We start from the raw sequence: 10,000 nt of genomic DNA on the forward strand, positions 1-10,000 counted from the left end.
TGTCATTGGTTTTCTTTCACCCTTTTTTTTTTTTTAACAATAAGTAAGAGAAGGAGGGGAAGCACTTGTGGCTTTTGCAGACCCACCCAAACTGAAGAGATTGATTACGTTTCATGTTCATCTTGTTAGTAGGCAAATCATGGGCAAGAAGGGCAAGAAGGGCAAGAAGCAACGGTTGTGGCATTAGCTGCAGAGGCAGCAGCAGTGGCAGCAGCAGCAGCAGCAGTAGTAGTAGTTGTAGTAGTAGTAGTAGTAGTAGCAGTAGTAGCAGCAGCAGTAGTGTAGTAGTAGTAGTAGTAGTTGTAGTAGTAGTAGTAGTAGTAGCAGCAGCAGTAGTGTAGTAGTAGTAGTAGTAGTAGTAGTAGTAGTAGCAGCAGCAGCAGCAGTGGTAGTAGTAGTAGCAGTAGTAGTAGTAGCAGTAGTAGTAGCAGTAGCAGTAGACGCAAAGAGTGTTCCTTGCTCCATGTTTGAAATGGTGTTTGCATTATACTTTGTATGGCACTCCATTCTTAGCTTTACTATTTTTGGTGACCATAGCAGGGGGTTGTCAGCTTTCCAGTCTTAACAAGATGGTCTTCCCTGCAGAAATGTTGTGGAAAAAAAAATGTGGTATAGCTCCAAACTACCAAGGTACTACTTGGATACTTCATGTTCTGGAAAGTTCCTGAATAATCTGTAAAACATCCAGAAGAAACTCACAATCACATACTCTCTATACCCTTTTACTTGTTTCAGTCATTTGACTGTGGCCATGCTGGAGCACCGCCTTTAGTCGAGCAAATCGACCCCGGGACTTATTCTTTGTAAGCCCAGTACTTATTCTATCGGTCTATTTTGCCGAACCGCTAAGTGATGGGGACGTAAACACACCAGCATTGGTTGTCAAGCAATGCTAGGGGGACAAACACACATACACAAACACACACACATACACATATATATATATATATATACATATATACGACAGGCTTCTTTCAGTTTCCATCTACCAAATCCACTCACAAGACATTGGTCGGCCTGGGGCTATAGTAGAAGACACTTGCCCAAGATGCCACGCAGTGGGACTGAACCCGGAACCATGTGGTTGGTTAGCAAGCTACTTACCACACAGCCACTCCTGCGCCTGTTTCATATTTTTCCTACTTAATTATGAATCATTGTTATTATTTAGTCTCAAGTCAGTTTTGATTGAGTAGACCCATGATCAAGACCTACCATCCGTAAACATCCTGTCTTATTTACTGACATAATTCCTTTATCCAATGTCTCCCTCTTTTCCCCATTTTTCTTTTAGATTATAAGGACTGGTTTGAAGGAGAATTTGGTTGCTACTTCTAGCAGGCCAAATAACCACATAAGTCACCAAGGATAAGTTCTTATGATCACGTGACTACATTTAGTCCATTTTAAATGTTTTAATCTATGAGAGAATTTCACTAAGATGAGGAAAAGTGCAGGTGTGTGAGACATTCTGGAAGGTGGCAATGGATATCATTTGTGACTGACATATAAATAAATACATCCATTGATCAAAATATTCAGGCAGTTTTGAACTGAATAATCAATGACTCCAACAAAAACAACAACAACAATAATACCAGCCATACCCAAGAATATTTATAGATCAATCAATAATGTTTTTATATTTACATTTGCTATTCACTGCATACATTTTCTCTTTCAATATTACTCCAGCTGTTTCAACTGGCACTTTTTACATAGAGTCTAGATGTATGTGGATTCTGAATACCTGGGTTCTTTCTACCTAGCTAGCTATATTATCTAAGTTTTGAATCTTACTAGCAATTGCAAGGCAGTGAGGAAGCAAAATTGGTAGCATGCCGGGCTAAAGGTATAGCTGCATTTCATCTGTCTTTATGTTTTGAGTTCAAATTCTGACAAGGTTGACTTTGCCTTTCATCATTTTGGGGTCAATAAAATAAGTATCAACTGGGCACTGGAGTTAGTGTATAGTGTAATTGCTGGCCTTGTGCTAAAATTTGAAAATAACATTACTATTTATTGTACACTTTGACTGCCATCCATGCTGGTAGCACGTAAAAACCACCAAATGATTGTGGACATTGCCAGCCTCCTCTGGCCCCTGTGCCAGTGGCATGTAAAAAGCACCCACTACACTCACGGAGTGGTTGGCATTAGGAAGGGCACCCAGCTGTAGAAACACTGCCAGAGCAGACTGGAGCCTGGTGCCCCCTCCCGGCTTCCCAGACCCCGGTCGAACCATCCAACCCATGCTAGCATGGAAAACGGACGTTAAACGATGATGATGATGATGATGATGATGTACTTTAAATTCAATTAGAGTGATTGCATAGAGGTCCAGTACATCGGATAGAATTTCTTCAAGCTCTTTACATTCTAAGTTCAAATACTGCTGAAGTCAACACCAATAAATTTGACCCAACAATCCTTACCATCATTGACATCATCATCATCACCACCATCACATCATCAATACCACCACCACTGCCACTATCACTACCACCGCCTCTGCCACCACCACTGCCACCACCATCACAGCCACAATTATTATTATCATCATTGTTATCATGACCATCACAATGGGCTTTTTTCAGTTTCCATCTAATTCACACACAAGGCAATTTGGTTGGCCTTGGGCAATAGTACAAAGTACAAATCACTTGTCCACTTCGGCAAAATAGACCAATATAATAAGTATCAGGCTTAAAAAATAAGGATGGACTACTCTGTTTACGGTTTTCTTTAGTCATTATACATGTAGGGGTTTATAAAAATTCAAGGAGGTTATGGTAGTTAATATGCAATTCAGACCAAAGCAATTTAGTAGATGGAAAACCAAATGAACAGAGTGAAATCTTGTTTTGAAGTACAAGAATTTGACAAATGTTTAAACAGTGAAGAAGGCAACACGGCAGGAACAATGGGAAAGGAACAAATGAGCTTAATTAAAGTGTTTAGATAGAGATGTTGAGTTCTTGGTTTGGTCAAATGAATATGAAGTCTTCTCATTGAATAAAAATACTTTTCTTTTGAGCTAATATACAATGGTATAATATTCAATTCTATTAAAGGTTGAAATTTTGTGAGGAAGCAGATGGGGGGGGGGTGCTAATCGAATGCATTGGGAACTGTGCTCAACTTATTTTATTGATCCTAAAAGGAGGAAAAGCAATGGTGACCTTGGCAGGATTTGAACTCAGACTGTAAAGCTGGGAGAAATGCCACATGTGTTTTGTCTGACTTGCTAATGATTTTGCCAACTCACTGCTTACTACAGAGATACAATCATCATCATCATCATTATCATCATCATCATCATCATTTAACGTCCATTGTCCATGCTGGCATGGGTTGGATGCTTTGGCTGGGCTGGCATGCTGTGCCAGGATCCAGTCTGATTTGGCATGGTATTCTTCAGCTGGATGCCTTTCCTAATGCCAACCACAATATTGATTTCAAATTTTGGTGCAAGATCAGCAATTTTGGGGCAGAGAACTCCAGAGTTCAACTGGTACTTATTTTATTGACCCCGAAAGAATGAAAGGCAAAGCTGACCTCAGCAGAATGTGAACTTAGAATGCAAAGACAGATGAAATGCCGCTAAGCATTTTGTTTGGTGTGCTAACTTACAGAGATATAATATCAATACTTCATTTGTTTACAGCAGAATTTAATTGTTGGAAAACCTTGTAATTTAAGACAAACTTTCACATTGTGAAAATACATAAAACCCATATCATGTTCCCGTTTTAATTCAATTATTAATATCCTTGAGTTTTCCTTCCTCTATAGAAATTCACTTTGAGGAGAGAATGAGAGAGAGAGTGAATGAGTGGGTGAGTGAGTGAGAGGGAAGGAGAGATGAAGATGCGGTTAGACTCGTCCAGTTCAAGTAAGATCTGAGAAACACTATATAAGATTACTCACAGATCAGCTGACTTTGGGATAAAGTATTATTACACGTAATGTTAGAACAGAGTTGTTGTTGCTATAGTTTACAATGAGTGGGGAGGAAATTTTTATTTATTGATTTACTTTTTTTTCTTTACCCTGATGAGATAACATGGCTGAAGTGCTATTTTAAGATAATTAGCATGTCTGAGTGCTAATTTACACCTGGGACACTATTTTAGAATGGCTAACGTAACTAGAGTCCTGATTAAGCAGATCTATAATCAAAGATATTTTAGCCTTGACCACCCCAGTTCTTCAGACATAGTGTACTTCAGTTTATATTATCCAACATGTCATTTTTTGTTTTTGTTTTTTTTTTCCTTAAGATGGTTATCTAAAAATAGGAGAGAATTGATTGTTATTTTTAGCTGGCCAAGTGATCACATAGAGGTTCCCTTGTTGACTCATATATAGTGTGGGAAGATAGACAGGACTCATTGCAAAAATTAGGAGAAATGTGAAGTCCTCATATCTTCACTACAATAATGTGTTGAAAGGGATTTTCAATGAAATAGGTCAGATTTAGCTTTAAATGTTATTGAATGTTTAATGATAGAAGGCAAGGTTTACGGTATCGGAAGAATATCATTTCCTTCCATCATCTTTCTTGTTCTTTATGTAGTTCAGGCTTCTGGCAGGTGAAGAGAAAAGACTTCAAGCACAAATGCTATTTACAACTGGTTTATTTACAGGAAAGGTGAAGTGTACTACTCTCAGCCACCATCTTAAGCTCCGATAGTGTGGACACATTGCCTTTGGAGATAGACAGGCAGAAAACCTCTGCCAGTGCTGATGTTCAGCCAGTGCTGCTGTGTAATGGCGCCCAAGAAGAGGAATTTGAAGAGGGTTCTCCCTTTATATAGTTTTCTCCACAACGAGCCTCATTTTCATCTTGCACATGGCAAATGGATGCAGGTGAGGTCTCGCTCCAGTCTCGGAGATGGCAATGGCTTCCGCGAGATCTCATCCAATAGGGCGCTGGCTGCTTGTGCCACTACATACGTTACCAGATTCACATTTTCCAATAGACATGCATTGCAAAAGAAATACACCCCAGACTATGAACATTAGTCAGATCAGTAGAATTCTGGTTGAAGTATTTGATGATAGGAAGGGGATGGAAATTTATAGCATTGAGGACCATTTAGAGTTCTGATGAGACAACTAGATGAAGGCTACTGAGTAGATCTGTGATAAGTGTTAGTTTCCTGTCAAATGGAAGGTGACATGAAGGTGGAACAGTGTTTTAGACAGATACATTAAAGCTAAGGCACAAATCTGGAACGAGGACAGAAAGGGGACAACAAAGAACAATACCATTTAGCTAGAAGAGAAGCTGTATGTCAAGCAGAAAGCAAGAAGTTTTACAGTATCAGATGTTTAGGTTTGCAAAGCAGTGTACTAGAGAGAACCAAAACACTATTAGAGAGAAGTGTGTATGGAATGATAATGCCCTCAGTGACACTGAAAACAAAGAGACATTGAAATCCTATAAAGATGTTGCTAGATGAGGAAATGCATAGGAGAGAGAGAAAGTCTACCCCATGAAATCTCAACAGTGATTGGCCAGTGAAGTTGACAGTAGTAGAGTTGTAAGCACAACTATTGATATGAAGGTAATGGAAGACAGCAAGCTCACTAAGTATTGTCACTGGGATGACTAGAATATCCAGCAGAGTAGGTGACATGCTGGTACCACTCACGTAACCACTCAGTATAGGATGGCATAAAACCCAATGATCTGAGTAGCAGCACCATGAAAAACAATTACAGAGGTATTGAATTGTTGAACCAGAACATGAAAGTTATGGCAAAATCTATGACATAACTGATTAGGAAGAGAACTAGTAGAGATGAGATGTACTTTGCTTTTGTACCAAGAAGAAGTACTAATTCTATCTTCCTTGTCAGTCAACTGCAGCTGTACTTACATCAGATTAAATCCCTAAACCTAAAGAAAACTTTTGACAAAATTCTATATTCTATAACCTGGTGGTTAGTTAGGAACCTAGAGATAGACAATGGCTTTTAAATTATGAATTTAGCATGGAGGTAGTGGTCCAACAGGGCTCAGCCATCAGCCCTTCTAGTTTTTATAATCCTTCAGGCTACAACAAAGGAATTTTAGATAGCTATCCATGGGAATTCCTGTATGCAAATGACCAAGTTTTTATAATTAAATCTATAAAATTTAGAGAAATTCCTAGAATCAAGAAGTCTTGAAGTAACTTTTACAAATACCAAAGTTTTAATAAGTAGGAAGAGAGACAAGACCTTATTTTCATTAAGGAAACAGCTTGTTCAATATGCAAAAAAGGGGTAGATACAGTTGCCATATAGTACATTCAGTGTACAAGATTTACTGTACTTATTCTATCGGTTTCTTTTGCCGAACCACTAAGTTATGGGGACATAAACACACCAGACACACAAACATACACGCACATTCATATATATATATATATACACACACACATATATACGACGGGCTTCTTTCAGTTTCCGTCTACCAAATCCACTCACAAGGCTTTGGTCAGCTCGAGGCTATAGTAGAAGACACTTGCCCAAGGTGCCATGCAGTGGGACTGAACTTGGAACCATGTGGTCTGTAAGCAAGCTACTTACCACACAGCCACTCCTACACCTATAAAGATAAAAGTATTCACTAAGTCCTCTCTTTTCTAATTCGACAGAGTATTGTTTGAGGTAGATTTGTCAGCTATTTCTTGTGAGGTACCTTTGTTGAATCGTCCGTGTGTTGAACATAAAACTGACCTAGACCTAAACTACAACAACAACATTCCAGCAACTACTCACTGGAAAGCAAAAGGGAAGATGACCACAACGATGATTACCATGATATTTCCAGGAATTTTCTGAAAGTTGAAGTTAAGTAAAATATTTAACTGATGACTGAATGAGGAGAGAGGGAGTCTTTTGTATTTGCTGCCTGTTTTTTCTTGTCTACACTAATCGTAATTACTGTCTTTACAATCGCTAATTAATATATAAAATTCTGTTTTACTGAATGGTCTGTTTACAAACTGAAAAGGAATTCTACTAAGAAATAAGTCAATTGTAAGAACAGCTGCATTGTTACACTTGCCCTAAAAAAGAAAACATATATAAATATTTCTCCTTGGATTTGAATAACTTCTCATTTATTTCCACAGCACAGTTTCATGTCAATCACAAAAGGATTGGTTTTAAACTTCCTGAGTTCTGTGACAATCATAGAGTTGAAAAATAGTTTAGAGAAGAGAAAAAAAAACATTCAGTTTAAATGTTTGTTTAAAATTTTTGCATTAAAAGCAAAACGAAAAAAAAAAAAACTGTTTGCTGTTGGACAATAAAGTCTCTGATATTTATTTCTGTGGCTACACAAACTGTAGTTAGTACTAACAATTAATTCTTTCTTCCTTATATAGAAACTATGTAAATATAACTGGCTAAGGAGAAGGTCTACCATATTATCAGATGAGGAGAGGTCAATGATTTTTATCTTGCTTTATCTCATGTTTATGGTTGAGTTTACTTCTTTCTGTGAGTGGTTATAAATAAGGTGATCTTTCGTTTTTAAGTCTACAGTAAGTGAAGGAAAGAATTCTTCAAAAGTCAGCACCAGACAGTGAAGAAAACTCAGCTAAAAAAATGAAAATAAAAGATTTAATTTTTCAGCATACCTCCACATGTGCCCCTCCACATGTGCCTCTCCACACATGCTGGGTTTGTTTCCTCATAACTTCCATAAAAATGGATGTTTTGCAATAAAATTTTCTACAAATACATTTCAGATGGTGTTGATTCTGACCGTATCAGAATTTGTGTTGAAAAAAATTTTCTGAGTGTTGGGTGGAAAGGTTTCAGAAAATTCACAAGTCAGTTTTATTTCTTCATAACTTTCGGGAAAATGGATATTTCTTTAATGAAATTTTCTACAAATACCTATTTCTTTACTACCCACAAGGGGCTAAACACAGAGAGGACAAACAAGGACAGACAAACGGATTAAGTCGATTATATCGATCCCAGTGTGTAATTGGTACTTATTTAATCGACTCCGAAAGGATGAAAGGCAAAGTCAACCTCGGCGGAATTTGAACTGAGAATGTAACGGCAGACGAAATACGGCTACGCATTTCGCCCGGCATGCTAACGTTTTTATTTCTTTATTGCCCACAAGGGGCTAAGCATAGAGGGGATAAACAAGGACAGACAAACGGATTAAGTCGATTATATCGATCCCAGTGTGTAATTGGTACTTATTTAATCGACTCCGAAAGGATGAAAGGCAAAGTCAACCTCGGCGGAATTTGAACTGAGAATGTAACGGCAGACGAAATACGGCTACGCATTTCGCCCGGCATGCTAACGTTTTTTATTTCTTTATTGCCCACAAGGGGCTAAGCATAGAGGGGATAAACAAGGACAGACAAAGGGGTTAAGTCGATTACATCGACCCCAGTGCATAACTGGTACTTAATCTATCGACCCCGAAAGGATGATAGGCAAAGCCAACCTTGGCGGAATTTGAACTGAGAACGTAACAGCAGACGAAATACGGCTACGCATTTCGCCCGGCATGCTAACAATTTTGCCAGCTCACCGCTTTTTTCTACAAATACCTTTCAGAGTGTGTAAGTTATGATTATATCGTCATTTAATTTGAAAAAGAAAATTGGTGAGCTGACATACTGACACAGATCACAATTTTTATGAAATTTCAAGTTTCAATTTGTAGATATATATATGATGTGTGTCAGTATGTATGTGTATGACAAGTTCACCAATTTTGAATTTTATATTAAATTCTGTTATAATTGGAATCTACACATCCTGAAAGTTATTTATTGACAATTTCTTTTTAAAAATATCAATTTTCTGAAAGTTATGAGGAAACAAAGCCGACTCATATGAATTTTCTGAAACTCCTCTACCCACTCCCGAAAAATGTTTTTTCAAGGCAAATTCTGATATAATTGGAAGCATATTTGTTGAAAACTTCATTACAAAATATCCATTTTTCTGGAAGTTATGAGGCAACAAAGTTGATGGAGATGCACATATGTGGAAGTATGCCGGATTTTCTTCCAGACTGAAAGATTATTTCGAAATTGATTATACATTGAAGGAAATTGACTGAACCTTGCAGACAACATGTGTTACATGCACAACACAGAGTAAATAAGAAGAAACAAAATAAATTAATGCCAAGTCATTGTCTTTGCCTTTCGTCTGTTTGGGGTTGATAAAATAAGTACCTGTTGAACACTGGGGTTGAGCTAATTGACTTAGCCTCTTCCCTGAAATTGCTGGCCTTGTGCCAAAAAATTGAAACCATTATATATGATGAGCTTCTTTCAATTTCTGTCTACCAAAGCCTTGTGAGTGGATGTGGTAGACAGGAATGTGGATCACAAAACAGGAAATACAGGTGATTTGGATGGATCTAAGAGGAGATGATATGAGCTCTAGCAGTTCTGAGAAGCAGATCTATTGTAGCAGAAGTAGAAAAGGAAGAATGAGGGTCAGCACTTCAGTTAACCAGAAACTGCAGCACTTCAGTTAAGCAGAGACTTCATGCCAATCACTTTGAGTGGTCTGCTTTGCGATGCAGGTTTGTATGTCTGTATATCTCAGATGTGGGAGCAGTATTCTGTTATTGTAGTCTCCCTTAAGTTTTGTATAAGGTTAGTAATTATGCTTAAGGATGCAATTTTTGAGTGGAATGATATAATCAATACTATCGACCTCAATACCTGGCTAATAATTCTTTTTATTGACCCTGGTGGGTATTTAAGGTAAAGTCGACTCTGGCAATATTTGAGCTCACAACACAAAGAGTTGCAAGAAAGACTGCAAGGTATTTTTTCAAGTGCTCTAATGATTCTTTTGTCAATCCACCCCACTTAAGGCTGCAGACATAATGCAAAAAGAATAAGGTTGACTAAACCAAAATAATATATTCCACAGTGAATACATTCTAAAGCCACCAAATATTTCATAGCAATATTTGTTATAAATGTTGTCTTTATATTACCGA

The sequence above is a fragment of the Octopus sinensis genome, linkage group LG8 (assembly GCF_006345805.1).
Source record: "Octopus sinensis linkage group LG8, ASM634580v1, whole genome shotgun sequence".
In the NCBI taxonomy this organism is placed as follows: domain Eukaryota; kingdom Metazoa; phylum Mollusca; class Cephalopoda; order Octopoda; family Octopodidae; genus Octopus; species Octopus sinensis.